This window comes from Macaca nemestrina, chromosome 4 (genome assembly GCF_043159975.1).
Source record: "Macaca nemestrina isolate mMacNem1 chromosome 4, mMacNem.hap1, whole genome shotgun sequence".
NCBI classification, from domain to species: Eukaryota; Metazoa; Chordata; class Mammalia; order Primates; family Cercopithecidae; genus Macaca; species Macaca nemestrina.
In genome coordinates, this window is record NC_092128.1 from 169,881,582 (window position 1) to 169,905,291 (window position 23,710).

The 23,710-nt window shown below is 37.9% G+C and overlaps 1 long non-coding RNA gene across 3 annotated transcripts; it reads left to right on the top strand.

Moving 5' to 3' along the window:
* Window positions 1-358: 358 nt before the first annotated feature.
* On the top strand, window positions 359-8,657 carry LOC105472796 (uncharacterized). Of its 3 annotated transcripts, XR_011622736.1 has the most exons (5): window positions 372-428; window positions 759-986; window positions 3,113-3,333; window positions 4,390-4,494; window positions 4,832-8,657. It is a non-coding gene; the product is annotated as an uncharacterized lncRNA (long non-coding RNA). The 3 variants fall into 3 exon arrangements; XR_981809.2 differs by lacking the exon at window positions 759-986 and having other exon boundaries at window positions 359-428; XR_981812.3 differs by lacking the exon at window positions 372-428 and having other exon boundaries at window positions 467-986.
* The last annotated feature ends 15,053 nt before the right edge of the window (window positions 8,658-23,710 follow it).

Here is a 23,710-nt window from a genome sequence, read left to right on the forward strand (position 1 = left end):
TCCTTGGCCACTTTTAAAGCCACAGCGGCTCCGGGTCTGTCTGATATTTCACAACCATTTGGGGTTGGCTAACCTTGGCTTACCTCATCTCCTGAACGGGTGTTCTGGTGTGTTTTTAAAGTTATTGAGACGTTTCAAGTCTCTCCCTGCCTCCTTCTTTCCTGCTTTCCTCGCCCTCGGTGGGAAGTTCCTGCCGCAAGTTTTTCCTCTTTGCACACCCGTGCGCTCTGACCTCGCAGATCCTGCAACTCCACCAGCCAGAGATTTTCAGCTTCACATGCGTCCCCTACCCACCGCGTTCCCTTCGCTTCCTCCCCTCCGTCCCGGCACCCGATTTCCTCCCTCCCCATTCTCCAGCCTCTTAGTGCTTTGACGCTCGCCGGATTCGGGCTCCGGGTGACTAACTTCTCCCGGCCACCAGCAGAGAGGTGAGCCCAGGGCGCTTCCTGGCGCTTCGCGGAACCCCGGGGCAACAACGCCCGCCGCTTGGGAACTCCGCAGCTTTGTGTGCAAACCGCGGGCTCCCAGCTTTCTCCAGCACGCCTTTCGTCAGGGTCCACAATCTGTCCCTTAATCCCAGCCCACTGGAACTTCCTTTGCTCTAAAAAGGCAGGGCGGGAAAGAGTTAACTCTTAAAGGGAATTCCGCTCATTTTTTTTTCCCGAAAGATTTTAAAATTTTGCGCTCACACTTTTATTTCTTTGCTTAAATGATAATTTAATAATAAATTCCTATATCTGTTTTTGTCTCTTCTAAAGCAACCGCTTATCGCCATAGGCCTTGACCTGCCTTCATTCTCAGAAATTCCTTTTAGAAGAAAAAGAATACTTTCGGTGGAAGGAAGATTGGTGCTTATTAGTACGCGGGTGGCATTATCACTGCTAGTCATTTTCTCTGACCTCTTTGTTTCCTCTAATTATCATTCTAAGAAGGGAGAAGGAAAACCCCACGACTTATGGTTAGAAGGTCTACCTTCTACTGTAGGGGTAAGAGCTCCCTCCATCCCCAAATTATTCTTCAGGCTAATTAACTAATGCACCAGTGAAAAATGAATGTGGTGTAATTTGTACATTTCCATCTTTTTCTACGTTTAACTTTGGTGATGCTGGAGATAGCAGGGCAGGGGATAGCAAGGCCCCAAGCTGATCACTTTCTCTGGGACGGAAAGATCAGGGTCCAGGGCTGGATGGAGGTGCTTAGAGTGGCAATAATCCTCTGGAAGGAATTTCAGAATTGCCTGGCGACAATGCCTATTGCCCTGTGCCTGAAACACCCTCTGGAGTCTTGTGAGGGGCCAATGTAACATCTTGTTTTAACTTAGAAATTAAGAAATCATTGGGGCCTTAGGGACACCCAACAGCCCCTGATGGATTCTGAAATACATCAGGACCAGGGAGGAATTTACTATTGCTGAAGGCCATTGCTTTATAATTCCACAATGCCTCAGCCTCTCAGTGGCCAGTTGCCCCAGGCCAATGGTAACAGCTGGATGGGTCAGCAAAGGAGGTTCCAGCCATATTCTCTATCTCACCAAGGCCTGTGAGCCTTGCCTTAACCATTCTCTCTCGTGGTCTTTGCTTTGCACCTACAAATAGCAAACTTTATCTTTTTAACCAGTTACAGTGAAAAAGGGTCCAATATTTGGCACTAAGCACCATTTCTAATACAACCTTGATTCAATAAATTTAATCATTTCGTCATTGTTCATGTCAAAGAATCATTTTGATAGGCATTTTAGGCGACAGTGGTTAAAATTTGTTAATTACAATTATTTTCACAGACAGATTTGTTATTTAGGATTTCAGGAAATTCCAACAGATTATCTTTTCTTTGATGGTCTTGAACTCATAGCCTCCAGGGATTCTCCCACCTCAGCCTCCTGATTACCTGTGATTGCAGGCATGAGACACAGTGCCAGCTTGAATTTTCTTCTTAATGGAGCTTTTCTCCTCTTTCGCAAGCACTGTGCTGAATCCTGAATCTGAATTTTAAGCCTTTAAGTTTAATTACATAGTGACATGTGTACTCAGTTTATGCAAATATTTAAAAATACGTGGGGAGAATAGGATAGACACAGATAAAGTTCCAAACATGAATATCAAGCACAGAATATTTACTAGAGCTACATATTCACAAGGAAATAAATACTAAATCTTATGAATACAATGAGTAAATTCTTATATCTCAGAAAATTTCTACTTGGATATAATTTTTTTTTTTTTAGAAAAGAACTTGGACACTTTAGAAACTTCATTTGGTAGTGTTTTTAAAACATTACACTAGTAGATTAGGATGAGTTGCTACATTGTGGAAAAAATTACTATCTGTCACTCTAAGGAAGTGATTTGCACTGGATAAAAGTAGCTGAACTTTTTATTTTTACAGTAGAAAGAAAAATATATTAGCAGTCATGTTTAAGTAGACTAATTGCTACTTATTCTAAGTAACAGTTTTATTTGTGCATATTTAATGAGAAATTTATACAGTATATGATCACAAATACCATTGATAGATGATTGTACATTTCCCAAAAGGAAGAAGGACTTACTACTCCGGAATGTTAGAATTTATCTTGGAGATCAGGTAGGGCAACTTCCTCCATCTAACAGTGAAAAGCTGAGACCTAGATGCCAAAATGGCTTGCCTGTGGATAAAAAGTCCAGTAGCGGCCGAATGTCCTGAAACCTAAATCTCCCAGCTCCTAATGTGGGCTCATTCTACAACACCTCTTACGACGTATCCAGCTTAACAAGTATCTGTCAAGGTCCTACTGCAAAGTCCTTTATGAGGCTCTCTGGAGGCATGAGAAGATGAACAAGGTAATGTTTGGAGGAAACTCACAGTTTAGAGATGGAGCCATTTGTGTAATAGATGCACAGAAAACAAACTGGAAAATGCAAATATAGAGGGAGAAAAAGCAAGAGAATTGCTCCTGCAGGTGCTCTGAGCCCTGTATTTCCAATATAGCTCCACTCCATAGATTTGTATACTCTTGTAAGTAGTATTTTCTCAAATTTCCATTTGCTAAAGTGTCATTTCCTACCCCTACCCCAAACTATGATTTTAATGGTAAGAGTGAGGAAATATCTGACAGTAAAATATTCCCTTCCAGCCAAACACCTGCTCCCTACCTCCCATGTAGAAGAATTACAGTCTCGACTCTGCGTTTTTCTTTCCCACATCAAGATCCCTACCCTAGGCCTGCTGAATTGGAAACCCTTTTAGTATCAGCCCCCTTGGTGGTAGCAGGGTGTGTGGATTCTGCGGGTAAGATCTCCACTACTAAGCTCCACTACTGCGTGGGACCATTAATGAATGCCTTAAAGACTCTGGGTGAGCTTTTTCCTTTCGTGACACTCGCTTTGCAAATTCTAGTTTTTAGAGGGCTTTGCTTCAAAACCAAAGGTTACACTTCGGGAGCAATTCTAGCTTTGATAAGAACTCTTCATTTCTAGAGGGTGAAACTACACTTAAATAGTCCTTGTTCACTCCTTTCCCAGCTCTTTTCCCCCCATCCATCCCCTCTGATATTTACAATGGCAGAACATGTATCCTGATGCACTAATGCATGTATACCCAATCTCATATGCATTAGTACACACAATACATGTCAGCACGCATGTGTCACACACGTACTCACTTGAACTCACGTTTCCCTCTAGGCTGCACTGATGGCTTGATAGAAATCCTAATTAGAGCTCAGATAATAGAAGAGGGGATCAAACCAATCATCCTCTGCCTTCACGAAGAAAACTGTCTAGAGACCTGTGTTGTAGAGATTCTTTTATTTCCCCCCTCAGGAAACCTTACTGAATGCCTGATAAAACTCGAAACCATCTTCTCTGCTATCTGATTAGGACATGTTACAAAACAATCTATCTATTGTGAGGGATAACATATGCTGTAGAATCTGTTTTACTTAATATTATAGAAAATATATTTCTGGAAAAGCCAGATTTTCATTTTTTATGCACAGTAATTTTATACTATATAGAAGTCTTCAAATGAATAATGTACATATGTATTATTTAAGACATACAGGTGTTATCTGTAAAGTAAAACCGACAAGTCATTTTTTATGCTGACCAGCTGTGAAATGTTGTTTTAGCTTTTCTCACACAATTATGCACATATTACTTGCTTTTATGAGTTACTTGAGTTCTATTTTTTCTTTATTTTCCAAAAATCATCAAAAATCAAACCTTACTAGAAACACATGGCAAGTCAGGAATTTCCAGCAGAAGTAATTTGAAACATTTGAGGTTTTCTTTCCTTTCTTTCATAATGGCAAATTTCAAGCAAAGTGTTCAAATTACTTACTGAGTAGTAGCTGTAATTGTAGTAGGAGTTGTTTCTCGGTTCTATAATTGCATTTTTGTTTTTTTACAGTTAAGGTTGTATCTTAACATCGCCTTGCTCAAGCTCTAGAATATTACCATCTTCCTCAAAACTATTTGGTCTCTCCACGTTAGATATATTCTTCTGGTAAATAAGGTAAGAACTTGCAGTAAGTTCACACAAAGCTGATAAATATCAGTTGGTTACAGTCTCACCCCTGGCAAGTAGGGAAATGGAAACTGTAGCTTCTTGATAAATGTTATTATCTCCTACCCATGATGTTGGGGTCATTGCAAGTTGCTTATGTAGTCAGTGGAAGACAATATACAGTATCTTTTTTCAGACTCTCCATACACTATTACATAGCTCTCTCATACTACACCTTTCCTAGTCAGGGACTAACAGGTGGAAGAGTAGTTACCTGTGTTACACTCCTAGACCTGAGTTCAAGTAAATACATTACAGTTTTTTCTCACTTTTTTATTTGACTTAGGAGGAGTTGCTCTTCCTACATCTCTGCTTCTTACTGTGTTAAATCAAGTTGGAAACAGGAAGTGATAATGCACTGTCACTGGCTGAATGAAGATTTGACTCTAAGTCCCAGGAAGGAACCCTCTTCCAGAAACTCACCATCAACTCTCCCCCTTTTCTCCTTCCAGCTGACCCAACCTGGACCTGTTGGAAACTTCTGTTTCACCACTATGTCCCAGGGTCCCAAATGCCCCAGGGTCCCAAAAAGATTGACCCCTCTGACCTTTGAAAATATGAGCACATGAGCTTGAGGCAGCAGGAAAAGAGGAAGTGGGCTTTGACTGATTTACAATTTGGGGAACTAACTCTTGCCCATAGCTTCTAGTGTGGTTCTCTCCAAGAGCCAGACTACCACTTTTGCTCCTCTCCTTTTCTCATTTCAGGACCCTCTTCCAATCCATCTATACCCTTTCCAGTTTATGTTAGTGATAAAACAAGACTCCCCCATCCTTTAAGGAGGTGGAGCATCAGAATCTTTTCAGAATGGAGGTGGAGAGGAAAGGATTCAGTTGTGGGACCCTCATTTGTGAGACTCAAGCCCTTGTTCAAAATCATCTTCTCAGATAAATCCCCACCAGATCTGCCCAGAAAGTTTATCAGACCCTCGATGGCCCATGTCATTTTGGTTCCAAATGTTGCAGGTGAATTTTGAACGGCACCTGAAAAAGTTATTCTGACTTGTGACACAGAATTCATTACCGATAGTTGGCTATAAATTACTAAATTTATATTTATAATTAACTATATAATCTCTAGCGTGTTTTTTTGCACCTCAGACTCACACTTATTTCTGATAAGCATTAATCATATAAGCAATTATTTCATTCATCTATTAGCTTAGTAGGTGTCTTCCTTTCTTTTAGAAAATTCAATTGAGGAAAATGGTGCAGATTGAATCTAAGAAAGGTAGAGGCATTAACATAGGGCAACTGGCCAGTATGACACAGAGAAAGTCTCTTACATATGTGGTGTAGCTAAACTCCACAGAAGTTTCAGATAATCCACAAATAACTTGAACAAATTGCTGGTATTCAGAGCATTAAAGAGCAAAGTAACCTGATTAGAGTCTCTGCTAGCTTCCAGCCAACCGGTTTACCTTCCAAACAATGCAAAACAGTGTCTTGAGATTATGAGATTCTTTTTCCCCTCTTTTCTATCATAAATTTCACTTTTGCTTTTGGTTGTTGGCAGGAGTCTAATGGTTGGGTCCCTCCTACATAAGTAAACTTTTTGCATGCTAAGGATAATAACGTCTCAGAATTATTTTTGGCTAACGTCTCTTTCTTCTTTCCACATTCTTTTCTTTTCTTCCTCTTTTTCTTTCCATCTTTGCCATAGAATGTATATTCTATGAAACCAGGGACCGTGCGTGTCTTCCTCACCATGGTATCTCCAGTTTCTAGTTCGGTAACTAGCAAGTTGGAGGCATGCCTGGACACATGTAAAATATGCAAAACACATATGTTAACTATTTTTAAAAATTACTGATATTTTTCCTGTTGCTCTTCGTTACCATCCTTTTTTCTAATAATAAAAGCACACCTTTCCAAGGAAAGTCAATCCATGTGTTTGAATAAAGCTGACTGCTTTTCTTCAGATCTGGATACTGGATACCAAGCCTGACAAGTCAGAGTGCCTCGTACATCTGGCCAGAGCTGATGGTTCTGGGAAGAGCTCCGCCCACTGGACATTTGCTCAAACCATTAGCCGAAAGCACTTTTTCTCCGGGATCAGACAATCTAAGGATCATGCATTAAGAAGGGAAGTCGAACTGCTGTACCAAATACCTTTAAATTCTCAATGGTTTCACATAAAGTGTATTCTTTGCTCCTGTCACTGTCCCTTGTAGGTTGATGGCCAGCACAGTAGTGATCCATGCGGTAGGAGCTCAAGCTTGCTCCATCCTGTAGTCCTTCCCCCCAGCTGCTTCCAAGGCTGATGCAGAAAGGGAAGAAAGAGAAAGAGATAGTAGAGAAGACACACTCTCCCTTGCTTGCCTCTTCCTGGAAGTAGCATACTTCTGGTCCATTGGCAGAAATACAGTCCATATGGCAGTAATAGCCCTATGACCCCACTCAGATGTAAAGATGGGAGTGGGAAGCTGAAAAATATAAACCAGTAGTGAACCAAGAAGAAGAAAGAGGGGGAAACATCTAGCCGGTCTCTGCTGATTGCCATTTTATCTCAGAGATCCCACCAAATGGGAAAAGTCTAAGAATGAAGTTGAACAGAGATAAGAAAGGGAGAAGGCAGGAGAAAGTAGAAAAGAGAGGAGAGAAAAAGGGGACGATAAATAATCAGAATCCTCGAATCCAGTAATGTTAATAATATTCTTTTGTTTAAGTAAGTTTAATTAGGGATTCTGTCACCTAAAGCAGAAATAACCTGGTTAACATACTACTTTGTCCTGACCATGTTATGTCTAGCCCCTAGCTCAGTCCTTTGCATGTATTAGATAATCTAAATATTTTCGGTATCAAAGAGCATAAGAACGAATACTTAATATTAACAGATTGAGCTGAAACTGTGTGTAGTTATTGGTGTGATGTTAACTAACAAGCTTATCTCTTACATTATTCCTAAAAAGTGTAGTCTCAGGTAACTAATAAGTGTGCAACATTTATTCTATTATTGTAGTTCCTGTTTTTCTGTTGTCACTTACCTATGAATGTCACTTACCTGCTGGTCTATGTAAAAACTGTCAACGCCTTTTATCGGGGTGGGTATACTAAATATAAAATTTTTACATTCATAATTAATCAAAACCGAGATTTCCACTGTAATTCTATCATTCTAAGCTTGCTTAGTCTTACTAAATACCCTAATTATCTGTAAAATCCTGGAATGTAAGGACATTAACCTTCCTCCAGTGTTTATTCTGAAGAAATCAATTGGCTAGCCTTCCTCATCTCAGTGCGTGACCTTGCAGTATAGAAAATCGTGGCTCTTAAACAGTGAGAGCTAACTGCCTGGCTGAACATCATAACAAAATTATTCTACCAAACAACAAGGCATGGAAGGAGAACATTCACTATGTTTTAACTTTCTGTATGGTTAAGCACACCTTGCCGAAACAAGCAGCCAAAATGCCTGAGTTTATGTCCTAGCCTAGGCACTATCTGGGATCCTGGGGAAGTTATTTAGATACTTTGTGTACTTTTTTCCTCATCTGCAAAAGAGTGATAGTTATAACACATGCCTCATTGAGTTTTTATGAAGGTGAGCAAGGTTAAGAATTTGAATATGTGTGAAATACCTAGAACATGGCGAAGAAATAATAAATGTATTATTGTTATTTTAAATTACTCACTATAGCAGTTAAGGGTTTTAACTCTTTCATATTCACTTAAATTTTGCCTCAGAGATTACCTCTGACTTTGTTCTGATAGAAGTTTTTGGAAGAGAATCACTAAGGCTGTGAGGAATAAAGAAGCTTAAGACATTCCAGTTACTAAGGCTGGAGAAAAGTCTGATGCAAATAAGTGGAAAATCCAAAAAGGTGTATAAAGATGCACGACTTCTATGTGGACTACATATAGAGAAAAATTTTAAAAAGCAGTGCATCCTTTCCGTTAATGTCCTTTTGTATTTATAGTCCCTGATAGTGTTAAAGCCATTTGTGTGCTTATTTTTCTGTTGCTCCTGTCACATGCCAGGCTACCGTCACACAGAGCATGAGGACTCCATCTACACATGCCTCCAGTGCCTAGCACATCGGACTTTACAGTTTTTTGACAAACATTGGTTTAATGATTTTCGATTAAATCAATCTCATATAGTCCCATAGAGTCTAGGTGAGGAGAGAGAATATATATACATATATTACATATGTATGTACATATGTTACATACATATGTAATATTGGTTTAACTTAAAGAAAAAGAATTATAGCTTAAGAAAATAATCATGACTATCTATAACTCAGTTTAATAGAAACTTTTGTGTTCTAGAGCTCCATACCTCGAAGAAAACTCAGGTAGTGATATGGTTTGACTGTGCTCCATCCAAATCTTGAATTGTAATCCCCCTGTGTCGAGGGAGGGACTTGGTGGGAGGTGATTGGATCATGGTACAGTTTCCTTCATGCTGTTCTCTTGATAGTGAGTGAGTTCTCACAAGATCTGACGGTTTAGAAGTGTGTGGCTTCCTTTGCTGTTTCTCTCTCCTGCTGCCATGAAAGATGGGCCTTGCTTCAAGAAGGCCCAAAGATGGGCCTTCTTGTGACTGCAAACTTGTGACTGCAAGTTTCCTTGAGGCCTCCCCAGCCATGTGAAACTGTGAGTCAATTAAACCTCTTTCCTTCATAAAATACCCAGTCTCAGGTAATACCTTTATAGCAGTGTGAGAACGGACTAATACAGGTAGTAATAAATGGTATTGATTGCTTTTAACTTGAGGGAAAAGTCAATGACTCTTATCTTTCCCATCACATAATGTAACATTTGACCCTTAGGATTAGTGTATATGGTATTCACATTTTCAGTCTCTGAGTGGTTTCCTGAAGATCTTAGATGCATAGTACACAGCAATTCATAATTTGAAATGTGATCAGCCTATGCAGTTGAATGGCATTTCTTGTTCTAGGTTTTGTTGGTTTGTTTGTCTTGGTTTGAATACTCATTGTCACATAGCAAGCAGCTAAGGTAAATAGATTAAAGAAAAGCTAAAGTCACAACTCTGTTCCTTTGAAAGAGATATTCCTCCTAAAAAGGTTAGCTATTATTGTTGGGGGTGGAAATGATGAGAATGTAAATAAGTGCAAGACAGTTGTGTTTTAAGACATAAAGTAAAACAGATAGATTTAAAAAGGGAATTCAGTAATGGCTCAGATCTAACATGGGAATAATCTCAATTATACTGCCGACAGGTAGAAGAAAAGGTGGTAGATGAGATAGCGCCTCCAGGCAGCTCATCCATTGCAGAATTCACTCATCAATAAATGCTTGGGAGAAGTTGTAAAATGGCCAAATGTGTTATTACACACAAAAAACCACATCTGTGAGGTTCCGTTAAAATGAGGTTGAAGAGAGAGAGTCAAGAGTGCAAACATTTCAACGAAGCTACAGTTGGTAAAGGCAAGTTGTAGGCAGCTAAACCAGGGATACCTGTAGTAAATGTTGCTTTTAGACTTCCAGAAACATTTTATAGTTTTTGCCACATGTGAGATCAACAAATGCATTGTTTGACTTACTGCCCCACATGTGTTCTCTTGACGGAAAGAAACTCATAGAAAAGAAATAATACGTTTAATAAAGAAAATACTGGCCTATGTTACAAGAAAATACTTTCCCAAATATTCATCCATGAGATGGGTAAGAAAACACCAGGATTTATGGAAGCCAAGGATAAACTGACTCATCCACTTTTGTGGCAATGCAGCATATTTTGGGATTAAGACTCACTTGTTTCCCTGTTCTGCCATTTCCCAATATTAAGGAACTTGAATAGGAACTCGCTGAATGTTTATTGACATTCCATTAAAAAGAGCATAAGACACAGCCAAAATTTTTTTCCCTTCAAAAATGTCCACAAGTACGTTGAGCTAAGGTGGTATTTTAAAACATGTGGGTTCTCAATATTTTCTTGACATATCTGTAAGAGTAGGAGAGCATATTTTCTCTTTATATGTGTATTGACCAAGGAGAAATAAACTTCCAGCCTCTAGAAAGCAGTGAATCTCAAATATTTTGGGGCCCTTTTATGCCTTTAAAAACTCTCAAGGACCCCCAGAACTTTTGTTTATGTAGATTGTATCTGCTAATATTTACCACACTAGAAATTACAACTGAAAAAATAAATATTTGTTAATAACAATACCACAATTATTATATGCTAATGTAGGTAACACTTTTATGGCAAATAATCATATTCTCCAAAACCAAAAAGAATTAGTGAAACAAATGGTGGTGTTTGATATATGGACAAGTTTCTTTATAGAAGATAGCTGGATTCTAATATCTTATCCTGTATTTAATCATTTTAACATCACATGTACTCTCCAGGAAACTCCACTGTAATATCTTTGTGTTGTTACAAGAACTTTTTTTTTTTTTTTTTTTTTTGTGAGGCGGAGTCTGGCTCTGTCACCCAGGCTGGAGTGCAGTGGCGCGATCTCGGCTCACTGCAAGCTCCGCCTCCCGGGTTCCCGCCATTCTCCTGCCTCAGCCTCCCGAGTAGCTGGGACTACAGGCGCCGCCACCGCGCCCGGCTAATGTTTTGTATTTTTAATAGAGACAGGGTTTCACCGTGGTCTCGATCTCCTGACCTTGTGATCCGCCCACCTCGACCTCCCAAAGTTTTTTTTTTTTTTTTTTTTTTTAAATCTTGGGGCTCTCCTGAAAAAGCTTCACAAATCTTGCTCTGGAAACTCGCTACTCAAAACCAGCATCTGCATGACCTAGAGCTGGTTAGAAATGCAAAATTTCAGGCTAGACCCCAGACCTACTGGATTTGTACTTTCACAAAACTTCCAGGTAATTATCTTATACATTAGTAAATAGAAGGATGCTGTTGCTTTGTTTTCATCTCTTACTGACTTCTCCCCAGGGAAAAAGTAGGTCAACTTTTCCCACTTTGGTGAAATGATTGGTGAAATGAAAAGGTAGACAAATGTTGGCCTACATTTCCCAGTGGAATGTAATTAATATGGCAAAAATCATTGAGCATATGTGGCCTTTTGGGTGTCCAGGTGGATGGAGGGTGGGATGGATCCTCTGTGCTTAAAGGTTCATGTAGCAGACCTGCTAAATGTCTTGCTCTTCTCATAGCAAGTCCCAAGGCTAACCAAGGAAGTCAGAAGGATAGAGAATCAAGTTAAAGCCATCCTTCAATTAAGCTTTACCGATTATATTTTGATCTGTATCCTGTTTCTAAGTTGGTTCAGAAAGGGAAGACTGTGATAATTTACTATTCACACATATCTCTAAACCTAGCAAATGTCTTCTGCGCAATGCTTAGCCCAGTCAGTATGCATACCCATTATATGTTGCTGCTGCTATTGGATGTAGAAAAATAGTCTAGAACTTAATATTGGTTCAATTATTCTTTTTCTTTTTTTCTGAGACAAGGTCTCACTCTGTTACTCAGGCTGGAGTGTAGTGGTCCAGTTACAGCTCACTACAGCTTCAACCTCCTGAGCTCAAGCGATCCTCCCACCTTAGCCTCCAGAATAGCTGGGACTACAAGCAATGCCACCACATCTGCCTATTTTTTTTTTTAATCTTGTTGTAGAGATGATTATGTTGCCCCCAGGCTGGTTTGGAACTCCTGGGCTGAAGTGATCTTTCTGCCTTGGACTCCCAATGTGCTGAGATTATAGGTGTGAGCCATGGCACCCAGACTAATTATTCTTTTACTTTGAAAAAAATAGACTGTAAATATTTTTACAAGATTAGATATGAACAGCTAGGATCCACAAAGCACATAAAGTTTATATTTTTACATCTAAGTTACAATTAAAAACATATAAACTTACATTTTAAATGTATATTTATGCTTGTTTACATCCCTCTACTCAAACATGCAATGAATATGGGTAACATAAAATATGAAAAGAGAAAAATAGAAAAACTCATTCTCTAAAGCCTATCTCTTTAGATCAGAAACAGAAACTCAAAGTTATGAAGTCAGAGGCTTTCTGGACTTTGTGATAAGCAGGCAGTGTTTGGCCCCTGCGAGCTAATAGAGGCAAAAACAAACAAACAAACAAATAAACAAAAAACAACTCTATCACAATAAATGGAGACCCGAAGTCTGTCTCATTACTTAAAGCTCAAACTTAAATCTTACCCCAATCCCTAGATTATAGTAGCAGGCTTAGGAAAATGGCAACTAACTGTTACCTGCAACAATGTTTTGTAGCAGGCTATGGTCCGGGTCAGTAACAACCAAGCTCAGAAACCATAAACTGAACCAAGAAACCTAGTAGACTAGTGAATACATCTGTGACATCCCTAGTGCCTCCTCTGGCAGGAGCACTGAAATCATGAAGTATTAGGCTGTTAGAGCTAATGACTGCTAAACAGAGATGGGTAAGTGCAGAGGAAAATAAAATTAAAAAAAATCCCCATCCAAGTGCACAAATGATATTACACAGAAGTCAAATGCTAAAATTACAGCCAACAAAATCAAAATCCAAAATATAAATATAATTTCAGTGGAGACTGACAAAAATTTTAAGTAAAGTTTCTGAGGATGTTTGAAGAGATAAATGAAGAAATAAGTTGGATTAAAAAGAATAGAATATTAGATAAAATTAAGGTGAAACAAAAAGTAAGAGGGCCGGGCACGGCGGCTCATGCCTGTAATATCCCAGCACTTTGGGAGGCCGAGATGGGCGGATCACGAGGTCAGGAGATCAAGGCCATCCTGGCTAACATGGTGAACATCGTCTCTACAAAAAATACAAAAAATTAGCCAGGCGTGGTGGCAGATGCCTGTGGTCCCAGCTACTTGGGAGGCTGAGGCAGGAGAATGGCAAGAACCCGGGAGGTGGAGCTTGCAGTGAGCCGAGATTGTGCCACTGCACTCCAGCCTGGGTGACAGGGTGAGACTCCGTCTCAAAAAATAAAAAAAAATGTAAAAAAAGTAAGAGGAAGTATAAAAAGAAATAAAGTCGAAATCTTGAAAGTAAAAAAGTATATTTTAAAAATATAAAACTCTTTTAATGGATTCCATAAATGGTGCATACAGTTGAAGGGAATTAGTGATTTGGAGGAAGGTGCCTTCATCTAAAGTTCTTCATAATAGAGGCACAAAAGGCCAGGTAAAAGGTGTATAGGTTAATAAAGAGGGTAACAACAGAATAAGGGATTGAAAGGAATGGTAGAAAAGCGGTACTCTAATAGAAAATACTTGATAATTTTCCAGAATTTGTTGGATAAAAACTTCACTCTGAATGCAAAATGAATTAATAAAAAATAATTTTAATTTAGACTCATTGTGTTGAATTTTACTAACAAGAGGGATAATTCATTTATCTTAATGGCTTCTAGATTGAAGGGAAACCCAGATTAATACATTTTAGGCAAATTTTTTTGTCAGCAAAAGTAGATAACAGAAAACAGTAGATTCATATCTTTAAATGACTTAAAATTTAAACTTAAATTTTTATACCCAGCTATATTATTTTTCAAAAATGAAGACAAAATATTCTTTAAAAATTGTTCACAACTAAGAAATTTTACCATCAATTAGTAGGCCTTTATAAAGGAATTGTTAAAAAATAAAATTTAGCAAGAAGGAAGGTCAGCACAGAGGGAAGATGATGAATGCATAATTGATAAAATATGTTGATAAATACATTGAATTTTGACATAGAGGCAAAACAGCCCAGCTTGTATGCTTTTTCTTATTTTGTTCAAGGTAATAAAATGGGAGAAATTATTATGAACTTTAATATAGAAGCTATCCTGAAAAAGCTTCTAATGGCCAAAGATGGAACAATTTGAAGAGCAAAATAAATGAGGTAGTATAGGATTGTAACTCAAAGCAAAAAAATAAAAAAAAACCACCTATAAGTCCATGTTGATGTGAACACATTATTCAACAAATAAAAGAAAGAAAAGATATAAATCTCCCATACAGAAGAATACTATATAACATGTTAACACTCCTTTTCTTAAGGAGTTGGAGCTTAGCTCTCTGTCCCCTGAAAATGGGTTACATTTAATAACTTGCTTTCAATGAATACAGTGTGGAAGGGGAGAAAAGTGTCTTTACAATAAAAAAACCTGCCAACACCACCTTGCCAGGGGATTGAGATTAACTACATCATTGATAACTAATGTGGATAGTATGTACCCATCATATGATATGATGAAAATGACACTTCATCTCTACTGTCTTCCTTCGAAAAAACCTTAGTCAAATCATGAGAAAAACACACTGAGAAAACGAGGCTAATGCTGCTGGAAATTTAGGAAGGAATAAAAAGAAAGGAGAGTTATGAGGGGCCCAGAAGGCTTTTTAGTGAAATTGAAATGTAAATATACGAAAACAAAATGAGGGAAAATGAAGGCTTGATTCAGACCCAAGTGGAGGGACTGAAAGGAACCAATTGGAAAGAACTAGTGAGCTTCTAAAGCTTTAATAATGAAAAGAGAATAGGCAGAAAATTGTCAAGTAATGTGTGGCAATATCCAGACAGGATTTAACTTTAATGTTAAAACGTGAAAACTACCCTGGACAAGTTGAAGGGAAAGAGAAATAGATTTTGTGAATGGTGATGCTATTTTGGAAAGTTTGGTTTTCTAAACCAAGTTTGAGTGCCTACACATGGGACAGAACTCAGGCTAAGTAGGTAGGATAAGGCTCCCTCGTTTATGATTTATACATGACATTGATGGGAAATGGTTCCCTTTTTTAATTTCTATTTTTTAAGCGCAATCCATCATCTACAATATTGTATAGAAGGCAAGTATACATAATCTAAATATAGGGTGACCATAGGTGTCTCAGAGTCCAGATCTCAGTTTTCTCCAAAGAGGAGACTTGGAAGAGAAGATTTTACCAGATACAGGTGTGGTAAGAGAGAATTCCTAGAAAGTACTGAAAGCAAGAGTTGAGGACTACGTACTTTGCATCAAAGAGATCACTCTTAAATGAGTTTTCTCATGCTCTAATAAATTCAATGAGACGCTTGTCTTAACTACAGGTGGTTCCCACTTACAGCAATTTGACTTATAATGAGTCATAGGCTCTGTGCTCTGCCAGTTACTCAGAGCCCTGGCAGAAGGTCACACACAGCTACATCATTGGCACTGTCTTCTTTCTGACAGGCACCAATGTTTAAGACCCTTTTGCCTGGATCCTTGACTTTAGATGACTTCTCGAGAGCCTTGCAGCTTCCTCAGTGTGGGTTCTCTTTGGTACTTGTTTTCAAACATTTTGTTAATAATCAATAATAACAATGTAGAATATATTGTATAAAGCTTTGCTACTTACCCTTGTGGACATGTTCTTTTATTCTGTGCTAACATCAACAGTCAAATGTCTATTGAGCACTTACTATGTGACAGTCACTATAGTAGTCACTTTAAATAGATGAGTGTATTTAATCCCTTAAGAGACCTATGAGGAAGACATTATTAATTGTATTTTGCTTAAAAATACTGATATGACTTGGCTGTGTCCTCACCTAAATCTCATCTTGAAATGTAGTTTCCCTAATCCCCACGTGTTGTGGGAGGAACCCAGCTGGTGGTAATTGAGTCATGGAGGCCGTTACCCCCATGCTGTTCTCGTGATAGTGAGTGAGTTCTTATGAGATCTGGTTTTATAAGAAGCTTTTCCCCCTTTTCTCAGCACTTTTCTCTCCTGCCACCATGTGAAGAAGGTGTTTCCTTCCATTTCACCACGACTGTAAGTTTCCTGAGGCCTCCCCAACCATGAAGAACTGTGAGTCAATGAAACCTCTTTTCTTCATAAATTAAATTACCCAGTCTTGGGCAGTTCTTTTTTTTTTTTTTTTTTTTTTTTTTTTTTTTTTTTTTGAGACAGGGTCTCACTCTGTCGTCCAGACTGAAGTGCAGTGGCGTTGGGCAGTTCTTTATAGCAGCATGAGAAATGACAAATACAGGGAAATTTAGGTTTGAAAATGATGTCTGACTTGGGTAAAGGCAAAGAGTTGGTATGTAGGAGAGCTAGGACTAATATCTAAGTTTCCTGATTCCAAATACTGTTCCTTTTTTACTGTATAATTTTGCTTCTCCTCAGGAAGACCCTTTATTGTTAATTTTTAGCTACAAGTCCTTCTACCAGTTATACTTTCAATCACATTTGTGTGTCTTATTATTGCATTTGTTCAAGTATATTAGCTTCTATATATGTAAAAACCTTTATACTATACAGTGTATAAATTTATGCTTTAGTGACAATTTTGATAGGCTGTGATTATTTTATTTACAGATTGAGCATCAGGCTGTTGATTAGGAAATAATCCCTTATTACAACATTGTACCTGTAAGAAAACTAAAGTCAACTTGAGTCATTTCATTTATAGCTTGATTAATTAGCTTTACATTCAAGCACTGTCTTAGAATGATCTAGGAAAAGAATAGAGGGCAAGGTCTGTGAAAGAGAAATATCTCACTTCTGATTCTTGGATTTAGACAGTATGACATTAACTTGAAAGAGACTAAGACATCTAGCTATTTTATTGTACTTTGAAGCTACCCTTATCAAGGTCAACTCTTAATTCTGATGGGTTATCATTTTGAGGTGTGAGTGGGCTGTATTTTGAGGTCAGCTTACTGTTCACCAAAAATTCTCAGAGATTCTTATTACCTTGGTGAATTTTCATGGTCTAAGGTCTAGTTATTAGCCTTGAAGATAAGAAACTGGGTCTTTTATCTCCCAACTCACCCACTGTTTTTGTGCTGACCACCCTCCTTGATATGTACTTTCTTTGGCATATTAAATTTGCTGATAAAGTCAGCAGCTCCTTTAGTCCTGGAAAACATTTTTATACTCTCTCATTTTGTATTGAGTCCAATAGCAGGGCCAGCAGGGAATACCCTTTTATCCTGGCTAGTAGTAAGATTTAATATATATAAACATACAAAAGTATGTGCTTTTCCCTTTTGCCACCACTGAATTATTTCTTTTTAAAAACCCTTAAAATATTTTCAAAACTAGAATAAATTACAAAAGAAATTGTTTATCTTAAAGATTCAGTGGTAAATTATGAGTTATCTAACATGGAAAAAAGTTGAGGAAAACATGGTAATTACCTAGAATAACACTTTAGTTGTTAAGCAATGATAGTTTTTACATATTTTTTCCAGCCTTCAATTTTATAATTTTGTTAATTATATTTTTTATCACCTAGAATTTAAAAAAATGCTAAGAGGCTTAAGGTGAAAAAATAATGTCCCCAGGCACCTCCAGACCCACTAGTTTTATTCCTCAGAAGTAACATTTCCATTTTCAAAGTGCTTTAGCTCTTTCTTTTGATATTTATTTTCATATTATGGGGTGTATATTCATAATGCTCTTTCTTGATTTATCAGTTTTAGTCATCACCCAGTTACTTCTCACGGTAGCCAAAGACTGATCTTATATACCCTTCCCACTCATTTATTTTCCCTATATATACCCAACATAGATAAATAAAAATTTTGGAAAAAAAACCAGTAGTTTTCAGAAGTCCTGTTTTTGCAATAACAGGGAGCAAGGGTATTGGCTGAGAGTGAAGGAAATTCGAGGTCTGAGGTGAGAGGAGAATAAGAGGAAGGATGGTCTGGGAGTAACGGAATAAATTGGTTAATGATTCATTTCAGTATGTTCTTGAGAAAGAAAGACAATACCTGTGATCAATCTCATATGATTAAAGAACAGCAAAAATCATAAAGAATTTATTCATAAAACATGCATATAATTCAATGTTATGAGTTTTTATGTAGCTTGACTATGATGGTCAATTGTATACCATGGTTAAAAATAAATAAAGGCACTTTGAATTCCAAAGATGTAATATCTCTAGTTGAAGTGTTAGCTTTAGTTAGCTCCCTTAGCTACCTGTTTTAAACCAAAGACAATACCTATAAATATGCTAAGCTTTCATTATAAGAGAAAAAAATTTTCCCCAAAGAACTAAATCTTGGTCAAAACAAACAAAAATGTGTTGATTATTTTGGGATTTTAAGCAGCATGTTTATGAGGTAGCTTGTTTTGCTAGGAATAGCATGACTTTGGGGTTGAAGAGTCTCATGTTTGGTTTGAATCTCAATTCTGCCAGTAAAATTCTTCATCTATTAAAATATCTAAAATAATATTTTTGTCATTTATTAAAATGAGAAAATTACCAGTTTTCATATTTATTACAATAACAGTTCCTTTGCTGCAATGTTGGGTGGAGTAGAAGTCATTTTTACATTAGTACCCGGTACATTGTAGGCCTTTAATAATTAGAAATTGCTCTGCCATAGAATTACACCATAGCAATTCTATGGAGTATCCATTGAAGGAAATGCATATGGCATGCTATCTGCATTTAAATCCAAAGCATTTCAGAGTCAATCATTAAAAGGTTACATTTTTCATTTCTGTTCAAGGCAATATTAACATTGGTATTGTTAACTGATTTACAACTTATTTTAACAATTTCACATTTTTCACTTCCATGTTTACCATCCTCCTGAGTCCAGACTACAACCTCTTCACCCACTATCTCTCCTTTCCACGCTGCCCGCCCAGTCAGAAAACAAAACAAGACACAACAAAAAAACACTAAAGTTTAACACTTCCAGAGTGACTTGTTTTTCTCCTCACCCTCCTTGTATTGCTTGACCTCCTTCTGGTCCTGGAATCACTCCAAGCTGAACAACAGTAACCCACAGCTCAGACAAAGTAGGTAGATAGAAATATTTATCAAGTGAATGAATGAATTGTACAAAGAGCCCACAAGTCCCCCCATCATTCTTTTTTCAGTTAATGACATTAGTATTCATTCATCTGCTGAATTAAGAAGCCTTGGATTCCTTCTCATTCCTGACATATAATTGATCAGCAAGTCCTGGCTGTTTGACTTCAGAAATGACTCTTAAATTCATATTCTTTCTGTCACCTCTGTCTTATAATCTCCCCTGGGGTGTTGCCATTGGTTTTTTAACTGGTCTCCTGGTCTCTGTCTGACCCCACACTAGTTTCTTCTCTATATATCTTCTAAGGTGAACACTATAACGTCTAAACAAAATCATATCTCATGAACCCCTATTGGCTTACTGCATTAAAGATCTTGAGAGTTCCCCATTTCTTACATATAAGTCCAACTTCCTTAGGACCACACAAAAAGTCATCCACAATAAGATCCCAGATTACCTCTTAAGCTTCATTACTAGCCTTCCTTTCGCTTATCCCCTCCTCCACTCAAATAGGATCCTGTTCCACATTGTGAACACCAGTTACTATTTCATTGCCTCTGCACCTTTTTACTTTCTGTCTAATCACCTTCTTTCTCTAACTTATCTGGATAAGATAAATTTAATCTGCAAGTACAGCTGAAAAAATTTTTGTGACATGACCTTGACTCAAGGAGAAAGTAGCCTTTCCTTTTTTGTACACTGTTGTTTTTGTAAAGGATTTTAATTATTTCTGACATGTCTCTGAACCCTACAAGGCTGTGATAATCTCTGTGAAGGGATTCCTTTCTTTTCTTTGTGCCTGTATTAATTTTCCATGTCTTCTTTAACAAATTATCACATACTTGATGGCTTTTTTTTAAAAAAAGAAATTTGTTCTCTTCTAGTACTGGAGGCCAAGCGTTCAAAATTAGTATCTTTAGGACAACAGTAAGTCATCAGCAGGGCTGTGCTCCCTCAGGAGGCTTCGGGGGAGAATCTAATAAATATTCCTTCTCTTCCTGGTGGTTACAGGCACCTCTTGACTTGTAGCAGCATCAATCCATCGTTTCCCTTCACAGTCACACTGCCTTCTCTTGTCAAATCTTTCTCTGTCTCCTTATGAGGATGCACGTGATGGTATTTAGGACCCAAACAAATAATCTAGGATAATCTATTTATCTCAAGACCCTTAAATTAATACATTGCAAGTACCTTCCCCCGCCATCCCCACACCAAATAAGGCAACATTTACAGGTTCTTGATTCCTTTGAGGACCACAATTCAATCTACTACAGTTTATCCTCTGGCCTCCAAAGTTTGATGTCCATCTCACATGCAAAGTACATTCAAACCATTTCATCATTTCGAAGAGTCTCAACCCGTTACAGCATCAACTCAAGCCCAAAATTTCATTTAAACATATCTGATTAAAAGCACAAACCTCATCACCTTAATCATCTAAATCAGGAATAGATGAGACTGTGGGTATAATTCAACCAAAGGCAAAAAACCTCACCATCTGTGGACCTGTAAAACTAGAAAGCAAGTTATCTATTCATAAAATACAATGGTGAGACAGACAGTATAAAAGTTATAGAAATTCCTATCCTAAAAAGGAGACAATGGAAGAAAGAAAGGGGTTACTAATTCCAAGCAACTTTGAAATCCAGCAGGACAAATTATGTTGGGTTTCAAAACCTGGGAATTATTGTCAGTGGCTCAAGGCCCTGGCCTCTGCTTTCAAAGTTGTGCTTGCTTTTTATTGAAGGGTAACGCATGCTTGAAACTGAGTAGTTTCAGCGTCCTGTTATCTGCTTCTAGAGTTTTGAAAGTCTGCCAATCTTCTTTCATTTGCCTGTCTCTGTCACTTTCAAGACAAGTTCATAGTGTTTTTGCTGCAGTAACACTCTCAAAAATGTTGTGGCTTTCCTGTGTATGTTATAGAATTCCTTCTGTTAGACCAAAGGATCCTCCAAAGAGCTTTCCTAGTTAATCCTGTCTCTGTTTTTGTCTTCTGCTGAGATGACCTGGGAGATCCATGAGTCATATGCCTAATCTCCTTAGTACCAACAAAAGGTTGTCCAGCCACACTTTTGATCTTCTATCCAGAGCACTCTTTCCTAATGAGTGAATCTCTGAATTTTAGGATTTTTGTTTCCAATCTGGATAGCCTGAGAATTTACCCAGTTATTAAATGCAGATTATTTTTTCCTTAATGGTTCTTTTTTTTCACTTTACCTCTTTCCACCCTCATTTTACCATAAGCAGAAAGAAGCAATCGAGCTGTACTTTCAACATTTTGCTTGAAATTTCCTCAGTTATATATCCACATTCATTGCTTACAAGTCTTGCTTTCCACAGAACTATAGGGCACAATTCAGTTAACAAGGTGACACTGTATAACAAAAAGTAGCTTTCCTCCAGTTTCCAATAACATGTTCTTCATTTTTTCTGAATCTTACCAGAAAGATAAGAGATGGGGTCTCACTATGTTGCCCAGACTGGTCTTGAGTCCTGGGCTCAAGTGGTCCTCCCGCCGTGGCCTCCCAAAGTGCTAGAATTACAGGCATGAGTCATGATGACTAGCATAATTACAGATGTTAATCACATCTACAAAATACCTTTATAACAACACCTACATCTGTTTGATTGACTAACTTGAGACTGGGGATTGTAGTCAAGTTGACACATAAAACTGTCACAGTATTCTAGTGGATAGGACAGGTTCTGGTACATTGTAGACCCTCGCTTCATTTATGCTAAACAAATAAATAAGTGATGTCTCACTTTATAATCTATACTTCTGCTATACTTGATTCTCTGTGGAGCTTGAATTCTATGGTTAGTTTCTTAAATAATGCCATTGTGAACACATTTGGCCATTCCCCAAAAAGGGGTCAACCCCACTGTGCATTTTTAATCACTCCTGATCATAGGTAGTAGACACGATACCAAGAACATTTGCATAGAAAAATCATAGTTAAGAAGGGAAAGAGGTTGATATGGAGTCTCTAGTTTTTAAAAGGTACTTTTCGTAAACATTTCAATGGATTGTTTTGAATCCATTATTTAAAAGCTTATTTATTCAAATCATCTTATGAGTGTATTTGAAATTAGTTTTTCCCTCTTAATTACTATTCCACATACTTACTATATTTGTCCCTTTTTTTCTACCTCCCTTCCAGAATCATGAGTATGAGAAGTTATCTAGTGATAGAAAGTTTCTACACACAGTTTACCAAGCTCTCCTAGAAAATTTATAATAATTTATAATTTATGTAAATTTATAATAATTTGTAATTTATAATAAGTCAAACTAAAGTTAAATCCTTAAGTTCCCAGAGATGTGAACTCTTCTTAATATTCTGAAATGCTGCAAGTACTCCACATAAGTTTATTACCTCATTTAAGTGGAAGTCCCTACCCTACATTTTTAACCACTTTGAAAATCAAAATGATATGTTATTATTTTTTAGTTTTCACATTTTCCACGAATTACCAAAGATTACCTATAGAGACTTGGCTTATTCTCTGCAATTTTGTTCAAGTCCCTACAATTTAACTCAGCAGGCCCAGACACTAAAGCACGTTAAAAAATTCTCTACACCTATAATCCCAGCATTTTGGGAGGCAGAGGTGGGCAGATCATTTGAGGTCAGGAGTTCAAGACCACAGAGGCCTCAGAAACACAAAAGAGGCCAAGCACAGTGGCTCACGACTTGAATCCCAGCACTTAGGGAGGCCAAGGCTGGCAGATTACCTAAAGTCAGGAGTTCGAGACCAGCCTGGTCAACATGGTGAGCCCCCGTCTCTACCAAAAATACAAAACTTAGCTGTGCGTGGGGTTGCATGCCTATAATCCCAGCTACTCGGGAGGCTGAGTCAGGAGAATTGCTTGAGCCTGGGAGGCGGAGATTTCAGTGAGCCGTTATCGCGCCACCGCGCTCCAGCTTGGGCAACAGAGTAAGACTGTCTCAAAACAAAAAAAATAATAATATCCTTGCTATTTTCTCACTGATTTGAGGCTTCAGTTTTAACTAAACATATCATCTGTGTTTGAAAGCTACTCTTTTTACAGAGAAAATAAAAATAATACATCAGATTGTTGAATCTCAGCTCTTAAACTTACACAAATCAATGATGTATCGCCTCTATTTTGCTTGGGTCTTTCTTAGACTTGAAACAGTTGTTGAATGAATGATAAATTTTTACTGTTCTTAGCATTTCTCAAAAGCCTCTATTTTGTACTGTTTCTTCAGTAGTTTAAATCATTATTAGTCTCTAGTAACCATCACTTTTCTCTTTTGTGTTTCTTTTTTTGGGGGGGTGGGGGTGCAAGGGGTAGTGGGGAAAGGAATCTCATTCTTTTGCCCAGGCTGGAGTGCAGTGGCATGATCACGGTCTCAGCTCACTGCAAGCTCTGCCCCCCTGGTTCAAGCGATTCTCCTGCTTCAGCCTCCTGAGTAGCTGGGATTACAGGTGCCCGTAACCACACCCGG